This window comes from Aotus nancymaae, unplaced genomic scaffold (assembly GCF_030222135.1).
Source record: "Aotus nancymaae isolate 86718 unplaced genomic scaffold, 86718_ANA_hifiasm-v0.15.2.pri h1tg000011l, whole genome shotgun sequence".
Classification (NCBI taxonomy): Eukaryota; Metazoa; Chordata; class Mammalia; order Primates; family Aotidae; genus Aotus; species Aotus nancymaae.
Window position 1 is genome coordinate 35,712,270 of NW_026988422.1, and position 25,575 is coordinate 35,737,844.

A 25,575-nucleotide genomic window follows, 5' to 3' on the forward strand; every position below is an offset into this window, starting at 1 on the left:
GTTGATCCAGAAATTCACCAATATTTGATGTTATCTTAAATATGTAATTTTAGCTGTTCTATGGGTATAAAATTTTCTCATTTTTAATTGTATTTCCTTAATAACTAATAATTCTGAGTACCTTTTTATGTTCTCAGAATATGCTCAACTGACTATTGTATGTTTTCCTTTGTGATGTGTCTATTCAAGTCTTTTATCCACTTAAAAAATTGGATTGTCTTTTTGTTATTGATTTGTAAGAAATTTTTTTTAAGAGACAGGGTCTCACTCTGTTGCCCAGGCTGGAGTGCAGTGGCACAGTCAAAGTTCACTGCTGCCTCCAACTCCTGGGCTCACATGATCCTCCTGCCTCAGCCTCCTGAGTAACTGAGACTACAAGCACAAGCCACCATGCCTGGTTAATTTTTTGGTTAAGAGATGGGGTCTCACTATGTTGCCCAGGCTTGTCTTGAACTCCTGGCCTCAAGCTGTCCTCTTGTCATGGCCTCCCAAAATGCTGAGATTACAGGTGTGAGCCACCTTGCCCAGCCTGATTTGTAAGAATTCTTTGTATATTTCAGTTGTAAGTTCTTTGGCAAATATCAATATTTCAAATGTTTTCTCCTATTCTTGGTTTGGCTTTTTATTTTCTTAATGGTGTCTTTTAGTAAGTTTTTAATTTGATGTAAGATAATGTATCTTTTTTTCTACTTCTGCTTTTTGTGTCTTATCTAAGAAATCTGTAATTACCTCATGGGCATGAAAATATTCTTTCATTTTCTGCTAAAAGCGTCATACCTTTAGATTTTATGTTTAGATCTATGATCAATCTCAAATTAATTTTTGTGTTAGGTATAAGGTGAAGAATCAAGGTTTATAGATGCATCCAGTTATTCTGTTTGCTAAAAAGACTTATTCTTTTAATTGAATTGAATTGCCTTGAATTGCCTTAGTCCTATTGCCAAAAATCACTTTGCTATATATATCTGGGTCTATTCTGGACTCTAGTCTGTTATATTAACATATCTTGCTGTAATTTTGCCAATACTATAGTCTTGATTAGCATAGCTTTGCATAAAGTATTGAAATGGGTAATATGTTATCCAACTTTGTTTATTTCAAAATTATTTTGGCTATTTTAGGTTCTTTGGATCTCAAATAGCTTTTGGACCAGTTTTCCAATTTCTCACAAATAGATAAAAGACTCAAATAAATAAAATCAGAGATGAAAAAGGAGACATCACAACCAATATCACAGAAACTCAAAGGATGATTAGTGGCTACTATGAGCAATTACATGCCAATAAATTAGCAAATCTAGAAAAATGGATAAATTTCTAGACACACACAACCTACCAAGATTGAACCATAAAAAAAAAAAATCCAAAAGCTGAACAGACCAATAAAAAGCAATGAGATTAAAGCTGTAACAAAAAAACCTTCCAGTAAAGAAAAGCCTGGGACCCAATGACTTCACTGCTAAATCCTACCAAACATTTAAAGAACTAATACCAATATTCAAATTTTTCCAAAACATGGAGGAAGAGGGGATACTTCCAAACTCACTCTAGGAGACTAGTATTGTTCTGATGCCAAAACCAGACAAAGATACATCAAAAAAGAAAAAAACTACAGGCCAATCTCTCTGATGAACAGTAATGTAAAAATTCTCAACAAAATACTAGCAAACCAAATTCAACAATACATTAAAAAGATAATTCATCATCACCAAGTGAGATTTATCCCAGGGATGCAAGAATAGTTCAACAAATGCCAATCAATCAATGTGATATATCATTATCAACAGAATGAAGGGTGAAAACCATATGATAATTTCAATTAATGCCAAAAAAGCATTTGCTAAAGTTCAACATCCCTTCATGATAAAAATCCTCAAAAAAGGTATAAAAAGAACATACCTAAACATAATTAAGGCCATATATGACAGACCCACAGTATCATACCAAACAGAGAAAAATGGAAAGCCTCTCCTCTTAGATCTGGAACATGGTAAGGATGCCCACTTTCACCATTATTATTCAACATACTACTGAAGTCTTAGCTAGAGCAATCAGACAAGAGAATAAATAAAGGACATCCAAATTGGAAATAAAGAACTCAAATTATTCTTGTTTGCAGATGATATGATCTTATATTTGGAAAAACCTAAAAATCAACATACAAAAATCAGTAGCATTTATATATACCAACATAAAACAATCTGAAAAAAGAAATTTAAAAAGCAATCCCATTTACAATCACTACAAATAAAATTAAATACCCAGGAATTAACCAAAAAAGTGAAAGATCTCTACAATTAAAACTATAAAACACTGATGAAAGAAATTGAAGAGAGCACAAAGAAATGGAAAGATATTCCATGTTCATGGATTGGAAGGATCACTATTATTTAAATATCCATACTACCTAAAGCAATATACAGATTCAATGTAATCTCTATCAAAATACCAATGACATTCTGCATAGAAATAGAAAAAAAAAAATCCTAAAACTTATATGGAATCAAAAAAGACCCAGAATAGCCAAAGCTATCCTGAATAAAAGGAAGAAAACTGGAGGAATCATGTTACCTGACTTCAAAATATACTGCAGATTCTGGTAACCAAAACAGCATGGTACTGACGTAAAAACAGACACATAGATCAATGGAACAGAATAGAAAACCCAGAAACAAATCCACATACCTACAGTGAACTCATTTTTGACAAAGTTGCCAAGAATGTACACTGGGGAAAAGACAGTCTCTTCAATAACCAATGCTGGGAAAACTGGATATCCATATTAAGAAGAATAAAACTGGATCCCTATCTCTCACCTTACACAAAAATCAAATAAATTTGGATTAAAGACTTAAATCTAAGACCTGAAACTACGAAGCTACTACAAGAAAACAAACATTGGGGAAACTTTCCAGGATATCAGTCTGGGCAAAAATATCTTGAGTAATACCCAACAAGCACAGGCAACTCCTAGATAGGTTTCCTCTTACCTTTTCTGGAGATCATGGTGTTGAGTCTACCAACATTTTTGCATTTCTTTGGCTCTCCAGATACGGTAATGAATGAATGAATAATTTTAAATGTTCAGGGGAAGCAAAGATACCCAAGCATACATTTCCTATCTTTAAGATTTGGGGCTGGTGCAGTGGCTCATGCCTATAATCCCAGCACTATCGGAGGCCGAGGCGGGCAGATCACCTGAGGTCAGGAGTTCAAGACCAGCTTTGCTAATATGATGAAACCCCATCTCTACTAAAAATACAAATATTAGCTGGGCATTGTGGTACATGCCTGTAGTCCCAGCTACTCGGGAAGCTAAGGAAGGAGAATTGCTTGAACCTGGGAGGTAGAGGTTGCAGTAAGCGGAGATCGCTCTACTGCACTCCAGTCTGGGTGACAGAGTGAGACTCAGTTTCAAAAAAACTAAATAAAATGATCTGGCTGTGCACATTGCCACATTCAGGTGAGTGAGAGTTTGGAGCTCACTAGGTAATGATTCATGCGAACCCCAAGCAACATATACAGCTGCAGGACAGCCAGCATCCTTCAGATGCTCCACACAAATGTATATATGATTGGTAAACTTCCCCTGCTGAGTTGTTAAGTGGGGCTATGCTAGCTTCCCAGCCTTGAAAATAAATGAAAAGGACAATGTCCTAGGGCACTTAGGCCACCACACCAAGCAGGTGACCTTATCTCATAAGCTTTCTAGTGGCTTCCCTCCACATGTAAACATCTCTGTCAATATCTGCACCTCTTTCCTCCAAGTAGTCAGATTTTAGATGTCTTAATGAGCTCATGATGGCAAAGTTTTTCTTTGTTCAAAGCTCCAGGCAAGAATTAATCACAGCAGTTTGGGGCAGGTATGGCCCTTATAAATCTGGTCAAATCATGGCTGCTGGGATTCGGACTTTGTGCATTGTGGCTTCTATGTCTAAAATGCTATTGAATACCTTCTCTCTATAACAGCAGATGAAGAAAGAGGAAAACAGCTCATTTGGACTTCGGTGAACATGAAAAGGAAAAGAGAGGGGAGAACTGACTCCCTGCTCCATTGAGTAATGGTATGTGGAGGAGAAAACAGGCCAGTGAAGACAAGAGGTCTGGAATGGATTTGGGGAGGGGAGTGAGAAGCTTAAAACCTATGACTAGGGAAGGTTGCAGTGAACGTTGATAAGAAGCAGACAGGAACCCATGGAAGCGTCCAGGCAATGAGTCAGAAGCAGGAGTGGCTTTTGGGCAGTCACAATCCAGCAAGCACCACCTTAACGGTAGGCAGCTACTGTGCAGATGCCTCCCCAAGCCTCCCTCTTGGCCAGAGGCAGTCACAGTTGAGTGGTGAGTCATCCTTTTTTGAAGCCAAGTCTCCAGTCATTTCTGAAAAAATAATAAATACAAAAGGATCAAGGAGAAACTGTTTTCATTTTTCCTTCATAATAAATGTAAGTGGACCCATTATATGTTTTACTAATAAAAGTAGCCACGTCTTAAGAGCCCCATGGGTTTGGGGGATAAATGCCACATTGATAAATTTTGTCCATCATTGATGCTGCCAGTGGTGCCAAAGGATGGATGTCATTTGCCCAGCAGTGACATATGAGGATCTGTCAATGCACCACTGTCCACCAGAAAAACATTTCCAAAAGCCAAGTGAGGGCTTTCACTCATTTAAGAGGCCGTAGTGAGCCAGCTCACTATCATATGTATTTCAGTAACAGACAAAAATAACTTCTGTGCAACCAATTGTCTCAGCAGGTCCTTCTCCACATCCCCAGAGCCTCTATCTTATTTTCTGGTGGCAAATACCAGCCTCTCCCATTTCAATAAACCCAGAGTTCATCCTTCTGGGCAGCATTTCCATGCATAAGCCAGTCACAGTATAGGCCCTTTACTCAAATATCCCAGTTCAAATCCTGCTTCCACCACTTACCGGCTACGTAAAACTTGGGCATGTTTCTTAATTTCCTGAAGAAATTTAAGTTTCCATTTTCTCATTTGCATAACAGAAAATATTATAGTACCATGGAGTTTTGCATCAAATGTATAAAACACAACTCACAGTATCTGATGCATAACTGCTCAATAAATATCACCATCACTATCATCACCATCACCACCATCACCATCACCATCATCATCATTACAGCACTGTCACCACCATCATCACCACCATGATTACATCATAATCACAACTACCAACACCCTCACCATCATCACCACCCTCACCCTCATCACCACCAACCTCATCCTCATTATTATCACCACCCTCACCATCCCCTTCACCATCATCATCACCATTACCTTCAGCATCACTGTCAGCAGCAATAGCAACAGCAGCATCCCAGGTCTTTTTCCCACTCAGGTTATGCCTGTTCTGTATCTTCCTCCCTCAGCATGCTATTCTCCAGCACTGGTGTGCTAAACCAATGTGTGCCAAAAGCAGAGGACTGAGAAGGAACAATCCCAGGACTGAGAAGGAACATTTTTGACCAGATCTTTTAGAACATTTCAAACCACACAAAGCAGGTAAAAGGCTGGTCCCTATTTATTATACTGTTGTTCTATCAAATGGAAGGCTGTGATGCATAGAAAGGGCATCCTAAAAATATTTGGCCAAATAAATAATGTCTGAAACTTTTTGGACCAGCAAACCAAGCCATATGCCTCTTCTTCATATCAGGTGGTTTCTAACCTGCTGCAGACGGAAAGCTACTCTCAAATCTAGTCTTGTATGGGAGATAAGAACATCCACAAGCAACTAACTGTACCATCATGGGGTAATGCTACTGGCCAGATGATAATAGTAATAATAATCGTAGTGACAGTTACTATTTATTGAGTCCAACTATGTCTGGCATTATGCTGGTCAATTCCCATATCTCAACATATTTAGTCTTTATAACAACCCTTCACAGATGGTATCATTACCCCAATCATGCAGATGAGGGAACTACAGCAATGTGGTTAAAGATCACCCAGTTAGCAAGTGGCAGAGCTACTTTAGTTATTTTTGAGTTAGGTCTGTCTGACTCCGAAACTACTAATCCACACTTGATGGCTGGAAGGCTGAGAGAGGTGGGTGTGGGAGAGCACAGCTGAGGAGTGACTGATTTCATAAGAATGGGAGGTGGGAACATCTTTAGAGGAGATGAATTTGACCTTGTAGAAGGAGATTGCTAGGCCAGCAAGAAAGAGCTTTTGAGCAAAAGAAGCCATGTGAACAGCCATATGGAAACATGCCGTATTTGGGGACCAGGGAGGGATGTGCACAGTGTGATGGCAGCACAGAGCACATGAAATGGGGCCACCATCTTCCAGCCTGATCCCTCTGGGTTGACTATTGTGTCCCAGCACCGGCACAAATGCCTCGCTTCTTTCGCAGCCTGTGAGGCATATGATGTTGCCTTGCCCCACCTGGTACTACATTTTCCAATCTCTTCTTGCTCTCCTTGACTCCAGATGCTGTGCCACCTGACATGTAATTCTGCCCTGCTGAGACTGGCTCCTGGCTTCCTTTCCTGATCATCAATAATTCCCCCAAATAGTCTGCTTCCCATCACTCTGGATAATCAATCAGCTCATAGAATCTAGCTTAAGACAGAGGCCATTTTCCATGTACTGTCTTGAGTTACCTAGCCCCCAAAATGGGCTTAGACTTTACCTTCTAGGCCAGAGGTTCTTAATTGCAGATACATAGATGGGCTTCATAGAATCACAAACCATTAGAATACTAGCAAAATACTGTAGCTGAAGTTTTAAGGGAAAATAAAACTCGCATTAAATTCTCAAAAGGAAAGGAAACCTGGCTTTTCCAAAAGATTAAAAACAACAGCAGTGTTAGGCTATTTAATAGGGTATGTAGCCACTAGCTATGTGCAACCATTTAAATTATCTAAAATTAAATAAAATTTAAAATTCAATGTTTCACTCTCACTAGCCACATTTCAAATACACATGTGGACACTGGACAGCACAGATTCCAGAACATTTCTGTTTTTGCAGAAAGGTCAATTGGAAAGTGCTAGCAAGATTAATGGGGAGTCGTTGAGGATGCTGAAGAGGGGAATAACATGATCAGCTCCAGGACTGGAGAGGCTAACTGTAGCAGCAAAATGGAGGACAGCTTTGGGAGGGAAAAGCCATAGTCAGGGAAACCAGCTAGGAGGAACTGATGGTCTGTGGTAGCAGTGGAAATGGAAAGGAGGTCACAATTTTGAGGAATGGTTCAGAGCACTGGGGGAAAGACTGAGCCAGGGGATAGAGGCAGAGAAAGAAGTCAGACAACTCTTAGCTTTCTCATTTGAACAGTAGAAAACGCTGTTTTCTAGAGAGCTCCTGTCTCACCTCCACTCTTTCCACTGCTCCCTTCATTCTCCTTGGACACCCTGGGCCAGGTCCTGGGTCAGGGCCCTCATGCTCCCGTTCTCTCTGCCTGGAATACTCTTCCTCTAGGTCTCCAACAGTCTCCCTCCCTCACCTCCTACAAGTGTTTGTTCATTGGGGTCTTTCCTCTTAAGTGTGAGTATAAGGAGCTGAGGTGACACTGAGCATCACGAAGTAGGTGTGAGGGTGAGGAAGCTGATAAGTCATTCTGCATGTGCTGAGTTTGAGGGGGTCCAATAAAATGCTGCTTATAGGTCAGCTGATCAATATCAGTGACACATGTTCATCAAAGAAAGGCAAAATGTGTGCTGACAGGCCAGGCCCAGAGCAGCCTTGGGAAACAGGCAACGCAGCTCTCTTACCCCAGGTACCCAAGGCCCTCTAGTACCTTCTATCTTTTCAAATCTCTCAGGAAATGTCCTGATACTCTTATTAATACTAAGTCCTAAAAACTAATATGTGCAATGTTAGCCAACCCAAGTAATTTTCATTTTAATTTGGAACAGGGTCCTAAGCTGTAAGACTGAATCTCTCATGGTGAGTTTTCATGTATCAATGACAAGTCTGTTGAGAACACCCTTCCCTACTTCTCCCATCTGAAATACCTCATAGCTGGCTTTCTGATCTCCTTTGAGCTGACTAAAGCAATTTTTGAAAGGCATTCACTAGTGAGTGGACAGAAAAATTCTTTGTGACTAACTCCTCATTACTCAGAAAATTTAAGTGGATCAAACATCCCATCCCCTCACCCTTTGAGTATGTTGGTAATCACAATGTTACTGTATAATGTGAAATTTTCCAAATAGAACTAAACTCAGGTCTATAAATACACATGATTAAGGCTTCAAATATAGCACTGCTTTATTTTCATGGGGGCTATTTCTGTGTGGTGATTGCCTGGCTGATTTGCAATTTCAGAATACAAATGGCTTTTCTCCATAACTAATAGGAAACTTGGCAGGGTGCTGCACACCCAGGGCCTCTATGAAAAAGTCTGTTAAACAGTGGCAAGTGCTCTTCTTCTGAATTACATAAGCAGGGCTGACAAGAGGCAATGGTACAACTCCACATCCTGCTAAGACAAAATAGTGTCTGCTTGGTTTTTCTTCTGGTATGAAAGGAGTACTGACTCTTCTTGCAATAAATAATAACATGATCATGAGTGTATATCCTTATTATATTCTAAATTAAATACACTATAGTGCACATTAGGAATAAATGAAAATGAAGATTTCTCTGACCTTGGATTCACAGGGAACTAAAAAAATTTTAAATAAGAACAATATAAATAAATTCATAACCATGGTGACTAAACCAAAGAGGAACTGGATAAAACCACTTATGGCTTTACCAGCAAAACACTGACTAAAGAGTTTATCATCTCCATTTAATAGAGAGGAAAGTAGCTTTATGATCTTACTGTACTCTCAATATCATAAAGCAACTTTTCTAATATCATCATAGACAGTAAAACCCAACTCTGAGCCCTTCTAGGTAAACACAACAAAATGTCTATATTTTGAAGTAGTTTAGATAATGACAGACTTTGGAGTCAAAGTTCAAATCCCAGTTCTCTTACTTATTGATTTGTGACTTTGGATAAATGTGGCTTAGGGAAGTTTTCTCCTAAGTACAATGGTGATTTCAAAGTAATTCCTGGCTGTGTGCAATGGCTCACGCCTGTAATCTCAGCTCTTTGAGAGGCCGAGGCAGGCAGATCACTTGAGTCAGGAGTTCAAGACCATCTGCCCAACATTGTGAAACCCCATCTCTATTAAAAATATAAAAATTAGCCAGGCATAGTGGCAGGCACCTATAATCCCAGCTACTTGGGAGACTGAGGCAGGAGAATCACTTGAACCCAGGAGGCAGAGGTTGCAGTGAGCTGGGTTGTGCCCCTGCACTTCAGCCTGGGTGACAAGAGCAAAACTTTGTCTCAAAAGGAAGGAGGAGGAGGAGGAGAAAGAAGAGGAGGAGGAGGAGAAGGAGAAGAAAGAGGAGGAGGAGAAGGAGGAAGAGGAGGAAGAGGAGGAGGAGGAGGAGGAGAAGGAGGAGAGGGAGAAGGAGAAGAAAAATTTATATGCAAGAATAATTGCACAAACCAGGGACCAAGGTATTTATGTTATAAGATCTTGGCATCATCTGGGAAGTGAAATAAGTATATATTCTCAGTAGACTGTAATAAGACAAGAATGCCTGGTGTAATCTTTAGGCTCACTGGTGAAAGAATGAATTACTAACAAACTAATAGAATGGAGAAAATGGAATAATAAAAAATCCGTTGTATATCCAAAAGAAGGCAAGAAAGATGAGAAAACGGAACATAAAACATGGAGAAACAAAACAGTTAAAGTAAGTCCAAATATACCAGTAATTATATAAGAATTAAAAGACAAAGATAACTTGACTAATTATATATGTTGTTTACCCAAAAAAAAAAAAAATCCTTAAATATAAAGAAACAGAAAGACCAAGCAAGAGGATGAGAATACCTATGCCATGAAAAATATAACCAAAAGACAAATGGGGTAGTTACATTGTCATATAAGACAAAGTACACTTAAAGTCAAAAAGCATTACTAGAGTTAAGGACATCTGCTATTGATTAAAAGGCCCATCTATCAGGAATATAATTCTAAATTTGTGTATATACAATAACATAATCTTGAAACACATGAAGCATAGTATGACAGAATGTCAAAGTGAAGTAAATGAGCTCATAATCATAGAGTACCCCCCATACTCCTGCCAGGTGTGCCAATACAAGGCTGCTCTTTTCTCAGGCCATTTCTCTATAGGGTTGAGTTTGTAGCAAGTAACCTTGAGGGATGAGGTTATGTCTCCCTCTGGGGCAAAGAGTAGGCTTGTTTGATGCTTGCTACAAAAGTGGCTCATTGCCCATTATTCTTCTTCTATAACACAACCCACTGAGCACTCAGGCATTCAGCTGGACCTTCCACTTTACTTCTGAAGGGCTTGGGGAGAAAGAGGAACTGACACAGCAAACATGCTGACACTCATGCTACTTACTGTGCTGAGCGAGTCTTCTGCTTATCACCCAAGAGTCTTATGCCTTCTGCCAGCAACGCATAACTTATTAGTTTGTAAGTAAGTACAATCAAATCCCAAGCCTAACAATATGTTGCTTACAACAGAATAATCCTAAATACAAAGACACAGAAAGGTTATGTAAGAGTGGAAAAAATATGCCATTCAAAAAGCAACCAAAAGAAGGCTGGTGAAGCAATACTAATATAAGACAAAGTAGATTTTAAAATGAGAAGCATATTGAGAGTTAAAGACAGACAGTGGTAAATAATAATAATAATAAAGTCTGTCTAGCAGGAAGGTATAATTCTGTTTGTATGTTTTAATAACACAGACTCAAAATACACAAGACAAATTTGATGGAACTAAAAATAGAAATAAACCTGTAATTACACTGAGATTTTTTTTTTTAACACAAATCTCTCAGTAACTGGTAGAACAAGCAGACAAAAAAATAAAACCCCACAAAACATGAGGGGATAGAAAGGATTTGAACAAAATGATTAACAAACTTGACCTAATTTTTATATGTACCTAAGTACTATAGAATATACGGCACAATCTTTTCAAGTGTTCATGAAACATGTAGTGTAAAAGTCATGATAAATTTAAAAGGATTATCATAATACAGACTAGGTTCTCTGACCTCAGTAGAGAAGCTAGAATTGTTTTTTGTTGTTGTTGTTTGTTTATCTGTTTTGAGACAGTGTCTTCCTCTGTTGCCCAGGCTAGAGTGCAGTGGCACCATCAGGGCTCACGGCAGCCTCAACCTCCCTAGACTCAGGTGATCCTCCTACCTCAGCCTCCCAAGTAGCTGGGACTATAGGTGTGTGCCACCATGCCTGGCTAATTTTTTATATTTTTTGCAGAGACAAAGTTTTGCTATGTTGCCCAGGCTGGTTTCACACTCCTCGGCTCAAGCAGTCTGGCCACCTCAGCCTCCCAAAGTGCTAGGATATAAGCATGAGCCACGGCACCCAGCCAAAGCTAGAAATTAATAACAAAAAGAAGAAAAACACAAAAATGCTTAGAAATTAAATAATCTACTTCTTAAAAAGTATTTTTGTTGAGGTGAAACTCTTAACTAAAATTAACCAATTAAAAGTGAATAATAACATGAAATTTAAAATTTTTTATTTTAAGTGAACAATTTAGTGGCATTTAGTGCATTCCCGGTGTTATGCAACCATCAGCTCCATTATGTTCTAAAATATTTTCAGTGAAAATGAAAAAACATGTTAAAAACGAAATCACAATGGAAATTAGGAAACATTTTGAACAGAATGTTAATGAAAATGTGATACAGGATGTGTGGGATATAACTAACACTGTGCTATGAACATATTATACATTACTTTTGCCAATATACATCTGAAAATTCAGTTTTATAATGGAAAAGTTCCTAGGATAACCCAACTTACCAAAACCAACACAAGAAGAAATAATGTAGTCTTACATTATTAAATACATTGAATCTGAAATTGAAAATCTTCCCACAAAGAAATCTAGCCTTAGATTGCTTTAATGTTGAATTTTTCCAAGTGTTTAAAGAAGAAATATTATCAATTTTATAAAAAACACTTCCAGTGAATAAAAATAGAGTACTCAAAACAAACAAACAAACAAACAAACAAACAAACAAAAAACTTCCTGCCTATAATCCTAGCACTTTGGACTTTGGAAGGCCGAGGCAGGCAGACTGCTTGAGCCCAGGAGTTCGAGACCAGCCTGGGCAACATGGTGAGACCCTGTCTCTACAAAAGATACAAAAATAAACCAGGCATGTTGGTGTGCACCTGTAGTCCCAGCTACTTGGGAAGCTGATGTAGGAGGATCACCTGAGCCCATGAGGTAGAGGTTGCAGTAAGCCAAAATTGCACCACTGTTCTACAGCTTGGGCCATAGAATGAGACCCTGTCTCCAAAAAAAAAAGTACTTTCCAATTCAATTTGTGAAGTCACTCTAATGTTAATATCTAACCTGACAAGTATGGTAAAATAGACCAATCTTTCTCATAAACATAAATGCAAGAATTCTAAACAAAACACTAACAAATGTAATATAGTATTTATAAAAAAGATTAGGATTATAAGGTTAATTTAATATTTGCAAAAAACAGTGTCAACTTCTGCTTCTGTTCATCCCACTATAATCAATTAAAACTGGACAAAATATATGAAGCCACTATTTTCAGACATTGAACAAAAGAGAGCATAGTTCTGTGATCCTGGAGAGATAGAAAAGGAAAAAGGTTAGCCCTGTGATTGCCCTGGCTTTCGCCTAGAGGCAATTTTTGAAGAGCAGCACTGTTTGCCTTTACTTAGGGAGAACCTAAGTAGAAGTCCAGCAGTCTCACTGAATTTAAGAGACAGAAGCTTGGGAAGGCTGTGCTGGATAGAATTTGTAAGACAGAGTAACTAAAAGGAGGAAGTTACACAAATAAAGAGCTCCAGAAATCTAAAGAGGGGTCCCCTCAAGTCTTGGCTGAATACTAATCTGTACATGCATGGGGTGAAACCATGAGATCAAGGGACAACTGCCTGGAAGCTCTACTAAACAATTCCTAGAGCTCATACAATAGAAAATGTTTTCATTTCTATCAACCCAAGCAGAAACACTTCATTGAAAACTTGGGGCATCCAAGAGGGGCCAGAGAAGGTCATAGCTTGGTGACAGAGCTAAGTTAGCCCTAGAGTAAAGGTCCTCTACACCTGTGTAACAAAGCTTAAAAACAAACATCAAAAAGGTAGATCCAATCCACATGTAACTGCCTGCCAAAGCAAATCTCAACACTCTTTAAAGGAAGACAACAAAATCCAAACATCCAACAACTCAGTATTTGTAATGTCCAGCACCCAGTGAAAAATTATCAGGCATGTGAAGAGTAGCAACTTACAGCCCTAATTAGAAAAACTTAAATCGGCCGGGCGCGGTGGCTCACGCCTGTAATCCCAGCACTTTGGGAGGCTGAGGCGGGTGGATCACGAGGTCAAGAGATCGAGGCTATCCCGGTCAACATGGTGAAACCCCGTCTCTACTAAATAATACAAAAAATTAGCTGGGCACGGTGGCGCGTGCCTGTAATCCCAGCTACTCAGGAGGCTGAGGCAGGAGAATCGCCTGAACCCAGGAGGCGGAGGTTGCGGTGAGCCGAGATCGCGCCATCGCACTCCAGCTTGGGCAACAAGAGCGAAACTCCGTCTCAAAAAAAAAAAAAAAGAAAAAGAAAAAAAAGAAAAACTTAAATCAACAGAAAAATAAGTCAATGTAATCCACCACATTAACAAAATAAAGAAAAGCATATGACTGGGGAGAGAGAGCATTAAGACAAATAGCTAATACATGTGAAGCTTAAAACCTAGATGATGGGTTGATGGGTGCAGCAAACCACCATGGCACATGTATACCTAGGTAACAAACCTGCATTCTGCACATGTATACCAGAACTTAAAGTAAAATTAGAAAAAAAAGAAAAGCATATGATCATTTTGATAGATATAGAAAAAGCATTTGTTAGAATTCAGTATGCATTAATGATTAGCAATGAAACACCTAGCTAACTAGAAATAGAAAGAAATTCTTAAAATCTGATACAGAGTGTATGCAAAAATCTATAGCAAACACTGTACTTAGTGGTGAAATATTGAAAGTTTTGCCCCTAAAATTGAGAAGAAACAAAGATACTTGTTCTGATCATCTCTATTCAACATTATAATGGAGAACTTCAAAGGCCAAGAAGGGCAAAAAAGAAAACGAAAGGCATATAGGTAGAAAAGGAAATTAAAAATATAAAGACTGAAGAAAAAAAAACTTTTGTTATTCACAGATGACATAATTATGTATGCAGAGAACCCAAAATAAATTATAAATTATAAGAAATAGGTGAATTCATTGAGATTGTTACATACCAGTGCAACATACAAAGATGTATTTATATAATTAGTAACAATTAAATGTAATTTTAAAAAGTATTGCTTACACTTGTATAAATAAATACCTAGGAATAAATTCAACAAAAAAATGACCACAACCTTTATATAGAAAACTATATAACATTATTGAGTTTAAGAAGGCCTAAGTGAAAGGAAAGAGTTACCATATTCCTAGGTTGTAAAGATGCCAATTTTCCCCATATTGATCTATAGATTTAATGTGATCCCAATAAAAGCCCAGTAAGTTTTCTGTGGAATTGACAAGATAATTCTAAAATTGATACGAGGACTAAAAATGGTCAATAATCTTGAAGAAAATAGCTAAAGGATATACACAAGATAATCAAAATTTATTATAAAGTTACAGTAATTGTAACAGTGAAATGTTGGCACAAGAGGAGAAATATATGCCAATGAAACAAAAGGAATTACAGAAATAGACCCACACGTATATGATCACTTGATTTATGACAAAGATGTTACTACATTGTAGTGTAGTGCACTGTAGGATGGTCTTTTCTCTTTCCTTCTTCTATTTTTTTTGGTTTTGAGACGGAGTTTCTCTCTCATTGCCCAGGCTGGAGTGAAGTGGTGTGATCTCAGCTCACCGCAACCCCTGCCTCCTGGGTTCAACTGATTCTCCTGCCTCAGCCTCCCGAGTAACTGGGATTACAGGTGTGTGCCACCACACCCGGCTAATTTTATATTTTTAGTAGAGACAGGGTTTCTCCATGTTGGTCAGGCTGGTCTCAAACTCCGAACCTCAGGTGATCCACCCACCTCGGCCTCCCAAAATGCTGGGATTACAGGCATGAGCTACCGTGCCAGGCCAGATGGCCTTTTGAATAAATAGTACTTGGTTGATCAGCTGAACCCTACTTCACATCATTCAGAGAAATATATTGAAGAAGGCAAACACAGAAAGTACATTGTGTATGATTCAATTTATATAAAGATCAAAAACAGTCAAAACTAATTGTGATAGAAGACAGGACCTTAGAGATCAGCTAGGCTGACTTCTGGTTTCAAAGTGGCAGTGTAGCAGCAAGCTGTTTTTATTCCCTTTTGTAGAAAACCAAAAACAAATATACACTAAGATTATCACAGGAAATATTTTAGAACTCAAATATGAAGAGAGATAGTTTTTGGGGCCACAGAGGAGTGGAAAAACACTGAGAAGATTTTAAGAGAATAAGACTCCCCTTTCTGTTGGGCACCAAGTCCACAGAAAATTCCCCCCCACCCAACTCACTTGTTTCTATGGTGGAGAAAGTGAGATCGATGTGGACAACCAGTTTTCTCATGATGTTGGGTTTCCTGGCAAGGGACCTGTCCCTCTCTTAACTTGCAGGGAGCATCTTGAGTGCCTGAAGAGAGAAATATCCCTGAGAACAGGCAGAGACAAAGGGGGAAGATGGGATTACCATCCCCAGCCCTGGAAACTCTGCTCCCTAACTCTGCCAAATGAGATGCCAAATCAGAGTGGCTGCTCAGCAGCACTATGCTGTAGGAGATCCATCCCACAGATTCCCTGAGCAAAACCCCTAGCCAGCCTTCCTACACGGCCAGGACATTCCCTTTGGAATCTCCCCCATTCAGGAAGAGCTGTGCTCCAAGTGTTACTAGAGCCAAGGTGAAATCTGGGCTTAAGTCACTACCTAGAGCTGAAAAGTGGGCAGCGACCTGGCAGTAAAGAATCTCTACCCAAATACATCCAATAAAAACCAAAACAAGTTAGGCAGAGAAGGCTGGAATAGATAACTCATCTTTCAATGCAAAGACGTAGATGTACATGCACAAGAAACAGCAGCAAACAGGGAACTATGATCTTCCCAAACAAACAAAGCAAGGAATCAGTGACTGACCCTAACAAAAAGGCAATAAAATCAATGAACTTTTTGACCAAGAACTCAAAATAGTGGTTTAAGGAAATTCAGTGATTTCTAAGCTAACACAGAAAAGCAATTCAGAAATTTATCAGAAAAATTCAGTAAAGAGATTGAAGTAACACAAAAAATCAAATAGAAATTTTTCAAACTGAGAAATATTGCTAAACTGGACAGTTTGTTAGACGTTCTCAACAGCAAAATGGATCAAGTGGAGGAAAGAATCAGATGGAAGACAGGCTATTTGAAAACACACAGTCAGAGGAGACAAATGAAAAATGAATGAAATGTAATAAAGATCACCTATAAACTATGGAAAATTACCTCAAAAGGTCAAATCTAAGAATTTTGGTGTTCAAGAGGGAATTGAGCAAGAGAAAAGGGTAGAAAGCTTATTCAAATAAATAACAAAACTTGCAAAAACTTGAGAAAGATATAAATATCCAAGTACAGGAAGGCAGGAGAACATCAAACATATTTGAACAAATAAGAGTACCCCAAGGCATATAATAATCAAACTCTCAAAGGTCAAGGACAAAGAATCATAAAAGTAGCAAGAGAAGGGAAGCAAGTAACATATCAAGGAGCTCCAATGCATCTGGCAACAAACTTCTCAATGGAAAGCATACAGGCCAGAAGTTACAAAACAGTCAGAAAATAGACAACAGTAGTAAGTCCTTATATATCAATAATGATAACAAATGTTAATGGACAAAATTCTTCAATTAAAAGCTAAGGAGTATCTGAATGGACAAAGAAGCCCCAACCATATGCTGTTTACCAAGAAAACCACTTCACCTACAAAGACACGTTTAGATTGAAAGTGAAAGAGTGGAAAAAGATATTTCATGCAACTAGAAACAATAAAAAAGGGAGTAGCTATATTTATATCAGACAAAATAGACTACAAATCAAAGACTGTAAAAAAAGACACAGAAGGTCACTAATGATTAAGGGGTTAATTCAGCAACAGGATATAACAATTATAAATATCTATGTATCAAACACCAAAGCTCCCAAGCATATAAAGCAAACATTAATAGATCTGAAGGGAGAATGAAGGGAGAAACAGACTGCAATACAATAATGAAAGGGGACTTTAACATTCCACTCTCAGTAATGGACAGATTATGTAGACAGAAAATCAATAAAGCAACAACAGAGTAGAGTTAAACTATATATTATACCTAATCGGCCTAACTGACATTTACAGAACATTTCACCCAATTGCTGCAGGATATACATTCTTTTCATGGAACATTATTTAGAATAGACTACATCTTATGGCACAAAACAACTTTGAGCAAATTTTTAAAAAACAGAAATCATATTAAGTATCTTTCCTGACCACAATGGAATAAAACTAAACATCAATAACAAGAGGAACTTCAGAAACTTCACAAACACATGGAAACTAAACAACATGCCCTTGAATGACCCATGGGTCAATAAAGACTTGAAGAAGGAAATTTAAAATGTCTTGAAACAAATGGAAATGGAAATAAAACACACCAAAATCTATGGGATATAGCCGAAGTAGTACTAAGAGGGAAGCTTATAGCAATCAACACCTGTAACAAAAAAGTATAAAGACTTCAAATAAACAACCCAATTATGCACCTCAAGGAATTAGAAAAGCAAGAACAAGCCAAACCGAAAATTAGTAGAAGAAATAATAAAGGTTAGAGCAGAAATAAATGAAATTAAGACTAAAAAACAATATAGGCCAACAAAATGAAAAGTTGGTCTTTTTAGAAAGATAGATAAAATTGACAAACCTTTGGCTGGACTAGAAAAAAGACGCTCTCCTATTGTCATTGTTTTTTAAAAAAATAAATGTATATGTGTCACAAAATGTATCAAATGTATCCTTCAGAATCCTAAAATGCCTACTGATACATAGCACGTCCTGCTTCATGCCAGATCGTGCTAATTAAGGAACTCTTCATAGCTGATACCTTTAATCTGCTATAAAGGAACTGAGACATGATGGAAAAATCTTACAGGTATATATAGAACATTGATCTCCACTGAGTGAAAACAATCTAACCAGAAAGCTTTAATGCCTGTCAACTAATGTTGAAGCTTAAATTCTGGGAGTGAGACATGTTGCAGGGCTGAAGGAATGGATAATTAATATTTCTCTCCTTCCTCACCCTCTCCTTTAACAGAATATATACCAACCTCCTCATAAACCTCCTCAAGGGCAGCCATGTCCTCATGGGCCTCAGAAAACTCTTCTACTCCCTCACTAATGTACTGGTGAACAAAGGCATGGTTGGCATACACCAGGTCAAAACGTATGGTCCAAGTGAGCCCAGGCCTCAGCAAGGACTGTGGTATTGCTCAGCATGCACACAGCTCTCTGTACCTTGGCCAGGTCTCCACCAGGTACCACCATGGGAAGCTGGTAATTAACGCCAACCTTGAAACCACTGGGACACCAATCCAGGGTCTTCATGGTGGTAATGGCAGCATTGACATCTTTGAGGTGACACCACCGTGCAACAGGCAGGAAGCCATCATTTGCTATGTTGAGGGTCACATTTCATCACCTGGTTTGCTGGCTCAAATCAAGCATTGGTGATCTCTGTTACAGAAAGCTGTTCATGGTAGGCTTTCTTAGCAAAGATAACAGGGACATATATGTAGCCAGAAAAAAGTGGATGTGGGGCTAGGCACCAAGTTGGTCTGGAGTTCTGTCAGATGACCATTCAGGGAGCCATCAACTCTGAGGGAAGCAGTGATAGAGGGCATAATCTGAATAAGGCAGTTAAAGTTAGTGTAGGTTGGGCACTCAATATTGAGGTTTCACTGGCAGATGTCTACCACAAAGGCACACTCAGAGCACTCCAAGGTGGTGTGGGTAGTGAGGATGGAGTTATACAGCTCAACTATAGCTGTGGAAACCTGAATAAATGAACTCCAGCTTGGACTTCTTGCCATAATGAACAGAGAGACATTCTATCAGCAGGGAGGTGAACCCAGAACAAGTCCCCTTTACAAAGCTGTGGAAAACCAAGAAGCCCTAAAGACTTGTGCACTGATTGGCCAGTTTGAGAATTTGGTCCAAAATGAAACCAATGATATCCTTGCCAATGGCATAGTGCCCTTGGACATACTTATTGGCAGCATCTTCCTTGTCTGTGATGAGCTGCTCAAGGTGGAAGAGCTGGTGGTAGATGGCAATGTGAACTCTGTCAATGAATGTGGGCTCCAGGTCTTCAAACACTGCCCTGGGCATATACTTGCCAGCACCTGTCTCACTGAAGATGTCAAAGAAGTCATCTCCCCGCAGTGGTCTTTTCACTTGGTATCTGGCCATCAGGCTGGATGCCTTCTTCCAGGCAGCAGAGGTCCGAGCAGGGATTATCAATCTGGACATCAGCCTGGGGAACGTGGATGGAGATGTGCTCATGCACTGTGGCTAGGGATTAAAAGGCAAAGGCAACAGAAGCAGACAGGTCCCAGTTACTTTTCCTGAGAAGCTAAGAGTCGAGGTAACACACTCAGAAGTCACACTTGTTTTTTTTCTTCTTTTTTTGAGACAGTCTCGCTCTGTCACCCAGGCTGGAGTGCAGTGGCGTGATCTTAGCTCACTGAAACTTCTGCCTCCCGCGTTCAAGCGATTCTCCTGCCTCAGCCTCCTGAGTAGCTGGGACTACAGGCACGTGCCACTACGCCCAGGTGACGTTTTATATTTTTAATAGAGACAGGGTTTCACAGTGTTAGCCAGGATGGTCTCAATTTCCTGACCTTGTGATCCACCCTCCTTGGCCTCCCAAAGTGCTGAGATTACAGGCATGAGCCACCGTGCCCGGCCAATCACACTTTTAAAACTATTATAACTTAACATGTTTTCCTTCTGCTTAAATGTAAAATGGCTTTAGGATAATTAGCATTTTGAGGCATACAGTATCACTTACTAGAGTCCCTTCCTATTACGTGTTTCTCATTCCAAAACAAATACTAATTTGTCTTTCACTGGTAATAATAAATATTGTAAACACTGGGACATTCTTTTTAGAGACCTTGTATTTCCTATCCTGATTTTAGCAATCTAGTCTCTCTGGTATATTGACCATAGAGAAATTCTTTAGTAGGCTTGTCTTACTCATGCACAATTGGTGGTGTTTCCTTCTTTAATTTGTCTCAAGCAAAGTTTAAAGAGCAGCATGGTAAGGAATTTGCCTAAAAGTCATATAATGGATCTAGTCTCAGTTCAATTAACTGTGGTGTCCTAGGCAAATCACCCAATGCCTTGGTGTTTTCATCTATAAAGTACTAGAGTTGCTTTTGGCATTGCTGCCTGGCACAGAGTTGGCATCTGATAGTCTATTAATATATAAATATTAGTTTCATAAACATCTTCAACATTTTTATTATACTCAATTCACTTCTGTGAAAAGTAGTCAACCAACAAAATGGCAATACAAATTAACGAGGTCTGCCCTTATTCCCCTCCTATTCTCGTGGCAGTCTGAAATTAGAACTAGGCACTGGAAGCAAAAATGAAATGAAAATACAGTAACACAGTAATCACTTTTAGTTCACTTCGTGGACAACTGAACTACAAACCAGAAGGAAAAACTAACCAACCAACCAATCAAAAATGGCCCAAATGAACCAGTGAACTAAAGTAGAAAAGGTCCACTTCCCATCCAGAACTGTTTTTTGAAAAATGTCAATAAATTCAGCTTCTCGAAAGAGCTTTTTATGTTAAAACAGGCATCTTTCAAAGAGAAGCAGATACCTTCGAGGTTCCCGAACTTAGATTACAACACAGAGATAAGTATAATAAAGAGAGTGCACAATGTTAAAGGTGGAGGGGAAGAGGATTGTGGGGACAGTCATTTCTGGAGATTTAGAAAGAATTCAGTATGTTTCATGCAAGGTAATTTCTGGGGTCCTTGTGTGTTAAACATTCTTAAGAGAAGAAACTGTCTTTATGTTTTATGTTTGCCTTAATTTTCTTTTATTATTTCCAGACCACCTCTACTGGTTATGCTAAGTAATTCTTTTCTCTTTTTGGAATTTAAACTTTTTAAGGAAACAAAAATTAAAGAACAGAAAGCAAGACACATTGGAAATATGAACTCTTCTTTTACTGCATAAGAAATGAGAAGAAAAACTTAGTGTGAAATTCTGGAGTCTAAAATTAAAATGTACACAGAGAATGCTCAGTGACCTTTTCCTAGGAGGCTCACATGAAGGAATGTCATGGTACATTGACCAAACTTTTATTCATTTGCATTTTCGGGATGTTGCTATTAATACCACATGACACTCAATAAATTACACTACAACATTTTGTACAAATCACTTCACTTCTGGTTTCCTCTTCAGCTGTGTTACTTCAGCCTCTGGTTACCTGCTAGGAAAATAAATGTATTTGGGTTTATTTTTAAAGGGAGAGTCATAGTTCTGGCCGATGTAAAGATACTGTGTTCTAAGGAAATAGCTACCTAAGGTATCTTATTTTTAAAAAGTTTTCTACTGTAGCAAGTTTGGGAAGTGCTAGGTTAAACAAAGCTAAACATGATTCTTTCCAGTGGGACATCTGAGAGCCTTTAATTAGCTAACAGTACATTGCGATTCTGCAAAGGGAAAACAATAATTCATTGTGTTTCCCAAACTTATCTGACCATACAACATATTTCTCAGAGTATTTTTCAAAAGTAGTATTTTCTGTAATATATGTTGAAAAATAATGGTATAGGCCAACTTTGTACGTAAGCTCAAAATGTCAGCCAGCCCCTGAAATAAATGTTAGCCAAAAGGTAGAGAGATAAGTAAATAAAGCTGGCACACTGTTAGTCAGGAGTACCATGCTGCGTTCTGAGTCAAGTTCCAGGAAACGGAGCTGGGGTTTGTCTCTAAGAAGAAAAACTAGAGCATCCAAAGCTTCTGGATCCCATTTAATTAAAACCCTTTTAAATTAAATCCTTGTAACTGAAGAGTATCAGTAGATGAAGAAAAAATAGTCTCACATGTCTTCATTTCCATCCTTGGCTCAGTACAGCTCCAGTTCCATTATTCTTAAACATCTATTAACATGATTGCTAAATAATTACACAGGCTAACTGCCAAGCATTTCTCACAGGAAGCAAGGCACTGCTCTTCTGGTTTATGCAAAAGGGTCACTATTTTTTTTTAATTTTTATCTTGTTTTGATTGAAGAAACATCTCTAAAAATACCATCTGAGTGCAACATAAAAAGGAAATAGCAATTCAAGGCACAAAGCTAAGTACATGCAACAATATAGATGATTTGGGGGTGGGACAGTACAGAATTCAGAATTGATAGAAGTTATCAGCTCTATATTTCAGAAAGACCTAGTATCTTCCTTCTGCTTATACTGTTCTGCCAGAATTTTAATTTTGGCAGAGATCATCCTTGATGTTATGATGTACTGATTCAGAGGTTCCAAATCAGTAGACCTGATCCTAGACAGATCCTCAAAGGTCAACTGCCACTAGGTGTCCTCTTCTTGATCATCCTTCATGCTCCCTGAATTGGGGTATGGCTAAGGACTCAAGTTAAAGGATTAGTTGGCAATATCCTACATTGCCAACAAAGCTTTGAAGAAAACAGAGAGAGAAACTGGTATTTTCTAAGTACCTAGAACAACTCCCCTGCCCCAAATCCAAACAGATCCTTTCCCTGCTATTTATAGATAAAATGGGCTTAGAGAGGTTGTAAAATTTGTCTAAGGTCAAACCAAATGCTGATAAGCAAATTAGGTAAAATTCTGAGCCAGGTCTGGATGAGTCCAAAGTCTGTTTTACAATATCATGCTGTCTACTGATCATTACAAAATTTCATTTGTTTATAGGAGCACAAATGGCCCATTTATGCCTTTTCTCTCAGCATCTAGCAAAACATCTCAATTTTTATTACACCAACTTCAGGAGTCTTGATAATGTTTAGAGCTTCTCATTCATTTGCCTAATCAACAGAGCTATTTATTCTCAACTGTTGGCAATAAACTATCTTAACTCAGCATTTTGGGGAAAAAAAAAAAAAGAAGAAAGAAATTCTAAATACTTGAATTGCTTCATTTCATGATAATTCTTTTTGGCATGCATCTTTTTGGTTTTCTTTAAAAAGAGATTCTAAAATCATGACATATTTAGATATGAAAAATAGGATGAAGAGCAATGGGAACACTAATGTAAAATAGTCAAATGGCTAGAATACCTGTGTCTGTAGTAATCTCAAATTATATAGAAAACTCTTGAATTTATTAAGTAATCCCTCATGTGTGCTTGATTGAAAAAAATAAAGCACTGCCGGTAGGACTGTAGACTTGGATTCTACCCCACTCTTCCACAGTTGCCACCATGCTTAAGTCTCTCTGGTTGTTTCCTCATTGTTTAAAGTAAGTAGAGCTCTTAAATTCCTTCAAAATTTCCAAGATTCTATAGTCAACTGCAACTCACTTGCCTTCCCAATGAATAAACAGTTTAAAAGAATACAACTCCCACCGCCTTACCCCTTTTTAATTCTTTCGACAAGGGCAAAGGACTTACCCATCTTCCACCTAAATTTGCTTTTCAGTGTGACAGAAAAATCAAGCAGCAAAGGAAAAAGTATGATCACTCAGCTAGGCAAGAGTGATGTACAGAGCTTAGAAAATAGTTAAGAAGAGAGCAGCTTAACAGTCCACTTATTTTGGTTGCAGGTATCATATCTCATATCCCCTAACGGTAGAGAGAAAAATCTATCTTTTCCAGGAAAGACAGTAACACAGTTAAAGCTTCTTTCCCTTGCTTGGCCTGATACCATATATTTACAAATGAAAATAATTCTGTGAGTGCTATTATGCCCACAGCACCTGCTTTCAAAATCTTTTATCAGAGAAATTACATAACAGGCTATCTGGCTTGATCCTTACTCTGATAACAAATAGACCTGGGTTTCCTAGTATCACATCCTTGTATTTCACTCCTCTCATCATCTCATCACTTTCATCTCCCCCTCCTCAACTGACATTGACACAAGTGGCCTGATACAGTAGGACACATCGTAAAATGAGAGTCTGGACCATATTCACCACAACCTGGTACAGTTGAGCAAATACTAGTTACTCAAAAATATAACTGACTTGACTTTCTGGGTTTAATTTCCTTATGAAGCAATTATTCCTTCAAAATGTCAGGACCAGAAGGATTTCAATGGTAGTATGCAATTCTTGCTTGTTTCTTCAAAGATTTCTTGGACATGGCCAGGCCCATGGGTAGATGCACTAGAGGGGATATTTTGGGGAAACGCTCCCTTTAGATACTCTAGCAGATGATCAAAATGGGAAAGAGAGAACTAGTGGGCGATTTTCCCCTCTACACAGACACATAACCATTTCTTTTTTTTTTTCTCAGTTCTGGGCACCATGCCCAGGGACCTTATAAGCAGAGGTCTCTTGTCAGAAAACATTAGTCACATTCACTGGTATTTCTACCATTATAGCCTCATTCATGTGAAGACTACACAGTAATCTTAGTACAGTGCTTCTCAAACAACAAAGTGCATAGGAATTACCTGGGGACTTTGTTGCAATGCAGATTTAGATTTAATAGGTTTGGGGCAGAGCCCAAACTTCTGCTTTTCTATAAATAACAAACTTCAGTACGATGTTGATGCTGTTGGTTCACAAATCACAGTTGAGCAGCGATGTCCTAGGTACCTCTGCCTTCCCATATTAGAACCACATTTTACCTAAAGGTCTCCTTGTGGCTGGTTACCCTAAGAAAAATAAAGCAGAAAAACTCAGAATCTCTGCCATGGGAGAATTCTACCCTGCACACAGGAGTTAAGTTCTCTGACTCTCATTGCCCAGATTCAGGATCCTGCTTCTTGCTCAGATTGATTTGGCAGACTCTTCCTATTTAGCTGATGACAAATCTTGGCTCAGCCTCACCACCCTTGGCTGATGCCATTCTGCCAGCAACCCAAACAATTAGTGGTGTGGAGAACCTCCTAAAATATAGATTCTTGGGCTCTAATCCTGAGATTCTGACTCTTTTGGTCTGAGGTGTGCCTCAAGAATAAACAGACATCTTAGGTAACTCTAAGGCATCCTAAGATTTGAGAGAAGAAAATGCATGTAACCACTCTGATAGAGTGGAGAAACCTATACCTTACTGCTATTAATATCTTTAAATAAAGACAACAAAGGTAAGAAAAAAGAAAACAGAATTTAAGCATTTGATAATATAACAGAAGAAACAAGTTCCTTCCCAATTTGGACACTTAAGGGTATTCATGGTTAAGTTCAGTGTATTCTGTCCTCTTCTTTAGAGAATTTCACTAAAAATGGGAAGCATATA

General features: G+C 38.5%; 1 pseudogene; it reads right to left on the bottom strand.

Annotated features, from left to right (window-relative positions):
* Positions 1-18,381: 18,381 nt before the first annotated feature.
* Positions 18,382-19,620, bottom strand: LOC105726023 (tubulin alpha chain-like; annotated as a pseudogene).
* Between the last annotated feature and the right edge of the window lie 5,955 nt (positions 19,621-25,575).